This window comes from Octodon degus, unplaced genomic scaffold (assembly GCF_000260255.1).
Source record: "Octodon degus isolate 3935 unplaced genomic scaffold, OctDeg1.0 scaffold00071, whole genome shotgun sequence".
Taxonomy (NCBI): Eukaryota; Metazoa; Chordata; class Mammalia; order Rodentia; family Octodontidae; genus Octodon; species Octodon degus.
The window spans coordinates 3,221,335-3,226,476 of NW_004524647.1; the positions used below are offsets into that span (position 1 = coordinate 3,221,335).

General features: G+C 35.9%; 1 protein-coding gene across 4 annotated transcripts in view; it reads right to left on the minus strand.

Moving 5' to 3' along the window:
- Golga4 (golgin A4) overlaps nucleotides 1-5,142 on the minus strand; it is a 144,668-nt gene that overhangs the window by 113,469 nt on the left and 26,057 nt on the right. The window lies entirely within an intron of this gene.

Sequence of the window (5,142 nt, forward strand, 5' to 3'; positions counted from 1 at the left end):
TGTTTATCAATAAAACTGTAGAAAAAAAATAAAAATAAAAATAAAAAAAATTTAAAAAAGAATGGAAGGAGAGAAAAGCCAAGGTCCTGGGAGCTCGCGGGGGCCTTATTATGGTTAAAGACAAATGATTTTTTAACTTCTGTAAACATTACTTCATTTTGAATTCAATTTCCTAGTATAACTATCTCTATATTATCCTGTTTTTTTCCTACAGATACCTTTTGTTCATTACGTAGTGTAAGTACTTAATATCCACAACTCTGAAAGTTATAAACACCTTAAAGCTTATAAATTCTGTAGAATAACTTTAAGTCTTTGTATAGTTCAATTTTCTGATGAGCCCATCCCAGATTCTTAACCTAGATGTGTAATGTTAACATCCTGTTTGCTGATGCTAATATTAACAGACTGGCAGTCCTCTTCCAGCTCAGAACCTCTACCCTAGTGCAGCTTGAAAGCTGCACTACAAACTTCAATAGAATTTGAACAATGAGTAGGGAAAGCTGGGATAGGAAGGCCACCCCCTCAGCCTATACAGAAGCTACTAAGTTTAATGAGCTCACCCCATGTTTTGGTGATAAGTCAGTATTTTGCCTATGGGAAAAATGTTTTGTTTAGGCATTTAAGAGCCTCCATTTCTTTGTCATTGCCATTTGTTACTTGCTATGTTCTTAATAATAAAAATTTACAGCTGAAAAAAAAATAAAAGCAAAATGAGTAAGTCTTGATTCTTTACCCTTTTATAGTCTACACAGCTGTACATAAAAGGGAGTCAGTATTTGCCAAATTTGCCAAATGAATGAACAAATGTAACTCAGATCTGTCAAATCTGCATACATACTGCTATGGTTAGGCTAGAAATAAAAGGTCATGAGAACAGTATACAGTATACATATATACAAACACACACAATACATGCAGAAAGTATATATCGCGTTTATGTACTTCATTAATGCAAATGTAATACCTCACACCAGAATAGATGTTCAATAAATAGTACTGGAACAAGCAGTCATCCAAATGGGGGTCATCAACCAGATGATTACTTCATAAACAAAATATACTAAAGATTTAAATGTTTTTAATTGCTACACAAAAATACAATAATTTGTGAAAAGGATTTTTTAAATTTTAAAAGGAGTAATTTGAAGGAATGGTTTAATTGAAAGCAGGGGAAAAGATCTGGAAAACATGGTAAATTTAATCTTTTTTCTGTAAACACCTCTTGTAAGTCCATAAATTAGAATTCAGAAAACTTAGTATTCTTTTAATCTAGGACAGGTAAGTGAGCTACACCAAACATCTACATGAGTTCTGAGTCATAAGTGACCAATACAAGAAACAAATGTTCAAAATTAAAGTTCTACACTGTCCTGTTTTTTGGGGGTTTTTTTTCTACAGATAACTCATCTTTTGCAGAGCACAGGGTCAGAGATTCACACAACCAAGCAGACATAAGCTGTGCTGTGAAAGATGCAATGCCTCTGCTAACTTAATACAATTGCAATATTTTTATTAGAGCAGCCTTCCCAACAAGTCTAGGTGTAACCTAGAGTATAGAATCCTCAAGGAAATTGTCAGCTACAATTTTTTTTTTCCATTTATGTATTTGGTACAGGATTTCACTATGTAGCTTGGACTCTAATGATCCCCCTGTTTTCAGCCAATGCTGGGATTACAGGCATGTGCCACCATGCCCAGACTCAGCTGCCAGGTCAGCGTGACCCAGGATGCAGCCAGCATGGCATGCGGGACTGGGGATCAAACCCTGGCCCCTGTGCTTGCCAAAGCAGGCACTGTAGTATGCTGAGCTATCTCACCAGTCCTTACAAAGTATTTTTAAATAAATTTCTTTCTGCTTGCATGGCTACTGTGAATTCTGTTATTTACAACTAAGAATGCCAGCACACACACACACACACACACACACACACACCCCACTTTCTAGTAGATGAACCAGAACAGTAACGCATTATAAACTGGAATTAGCTACATGCAAAAGTCACCTTAAAGGATAAGCTATCACCCAAGATAAACCAAGAATGAGAACTTCAAGCAGGCATGCTGTCTAAGCACAGGGGTCCATTGGTCCACAAAGTTAATTTGTTCTATGATTTTATAAAGATGGCCACATTTGTGTTCATGTGGGAAAGATAGTCACAGTCATGTCTGCCACTCAATGCAGAGTTTAAAAACAAAAACAAAATTCTGCCCAAAGTTTCTGTTTGTAAAGCAAACTGTTTACAAAGTATTCCTGAACCAAAGTACCAATATAATCACAGTACTTTGGAAAACTCAGGCAAAAGAATCACAAGTTGAAGTCCAACTTGGGCAATTTAATAAGACCTATCAGAAAATAGAAGTAAAAATAAAAAAAGAATTGGGAATGTAGCTCAAGGTACAAAGGCCCTGGCTACAATTTCTAGTACAAGATAAAGAGAGGGGGACAGGCTGGGAAGATAGCTTGGCAGTCTAAACACCTGCTTGGCAAGCACAAAGACCCAGGTTCTATCCTCAGTACTGTGTGACCTGCTGACATTTCTGCTTATTTCATTCAATTCTTTGTTCAAGATGGAAAGAATCTAGAAACAAGCTCCAGGAGATTCCAACACCCTAAAACACATTAACATTATGATTTTCTTTACGCACTTCCGCAATATTCCATACAATGAAAGTTTTATGAAGAGATACATAGTTCAGCAGTACAGCACTTGCCTAACACATAGGAAAATACTACATATGGTAGTGCTGGGTTTCCAACCGAGCACTACCAAACAAGTTAAAATGCTGGGAACTGTACCCAAGATCTCCACCTATGCTAGCCAAGCACCCTACAGAATAACCTTAAACTTTATGATTCACATATCATATTTTCTTACCTATTTCATTAAATAAAATGGCTCTTCCACCCCACTGATTCACAATTCACTTGAACTACTTTTACCATACCATGTTTTCTTCTTAAGAACAAAGTTGGGAAACTTGGCCATGAACTCAATCCAGAACACTTCAAATTAATTTAATGTTTTTAAGTAGATCAAAAAATAAGAATTATAAAAAGCAATAAGCCCAAACAGATAAATATAACACTTTATACATTCATATTACTAGGAATTCCCATATTAAAGTCAATGTTATGTTAATCAGTTTCTGCACTGATTATTATCTAGGGCTTTCATAGAAAGAATCATTGAAGATGAGAAGCTTAGTAACATATTATAATGGAGACAGTAAACTTAAAATTACTATCTTATCTAAATACCCAACACTTTAGAATATAAAACAGAACTGTTATCTTGTAGCAACCATGGCTATTTAAATCCCTATAGAATTTAACAAACAACAGTTACATATTTTACACAGGAATTAGAAATCAAAACCATACATAGCAACAGGACAATCATACTATTTTGTAACACACTTAATTTTCATTTGACATAACCCTTTTAACTCATTATCTTTATATTTATTAAGAAGCTTTTCCCCATTTGTTGTCCATTAATGGGATATATATCCTGTAAGTTTTTTGTTAAAGGCAGAGTTCTGAATCTAAACGAAGTCTTATCGCCATAAGCAATCCTTGCTTTACATTTTGGATAACCTGTACAGCCAAAATCATGTACCAATTTAATGCAATGAAATTAACACTAATGAATTATAATATACATGTGAAAATCTTTGTTTCTTAACTTAGTTTTGTGCCAAGTGCATCTTTTGTGAGGAAACTTTACTTTCATTTGTCTGGAATACTTTATCTTTTGATCATGACCAAATTATTGGGGGTATCTACCAAGAGACTCTGGAGATCACTGGAGGCTCCCTTGTAGTAAACAAAGGTTGGCCACTCCTCTATTCACCAAACAGAGTTGTACCCAATAAAATTCTCCTCACCCTAAGAAACTGTGGTCTATTTATCTTAAAAATTTTGATAGGCTGTGAGAAGCCTATTTTAATATCATTTAAACCAATTAGTGGGGGCCAGTGAGATAGTTCAGCAGTCTAAAGCGCCTGCCTTGGGCAAGCTTAGGCAAGCATAGGGACCATGGTTTGATCCCTAGCACCACACACCATGTCAGGCCCCCACTAGTAACTTGGGTGAAAGTATGCTTTTAAGTCCATAATCCAACTTATATTGTGAACAATTGATAAAAAGAAAAAGTATTGAGCTCAACTAAATGGAACAGCTACTCACAGAATGATAAACACATCAACCAGTAAACAGAACACATATCTTACAAAGTTAGAGTGCACTCAAATATATTCTTGACCAGATTGAACTATAATATCTCTAGTACAATTTTTAAAAATTTATAATTATCAATAGACTAGTCAGATTTTGTTGTTCATCAATTAGCAGAGATCAGAAAAATTTGGAAGGAATACAGTCCTTTATCTATACATACATATATGTGTGTTTGTGTGTGTATAATATACACACACAATTTTGTATTTTATTCTGTCTTAAGAATAATGGTAATTTTCAGATCAGTCATCTCTATATACTCCACCTACTCAAATCTTTAATTACCATTTTGATTACTATTTCCTGGCATTCTGGGTCAATTTTGGTTGGCCTCAGTTCCGATTTAGCCTTATTCTTGTCTATTAGCTATGGAACAGTCTCTGAAGTCACTGTCACAGGACTGCATACCAGTTCCCTGAAAAGTAAAACCAACTTTTCTAGATCTGAGTTCATGATACAGCGTAATAGCACACTATTTGTTCAGGATTCTTTGGAAAACCACGAGCATATCCTCTACCCCAGATAAGTAATGGACTGGGTCCCTTCCACTGTCCAGTATGGAGATCTCTCCAAAGGACCCTTCCTAGCCCTTTTCCCTTTTGATGGAATTGTCTTTCTGCTACTATACTTCCATCTTTTCTAGAATTTTAAAAGTTAATAGTACATATTGCCAAGTGAAGTCTCACCTCCATATGAGATGTGTATTTTATAGGGAAAAATTCCTCCTTTTGCTTTAGTACTAGAAAGTTGATCAGGGGCTGGAGAGATGGCTCAGTGGCCTAAAGCATCTACTTGTTCTAAGCAAAGCACAGGGACCACGGTTCAATCCCCCAGCACCACATGCCAGCCAGCCCTGCCCTCTGGTGGGCTGAGCTGGCCACACACACACACACACACAC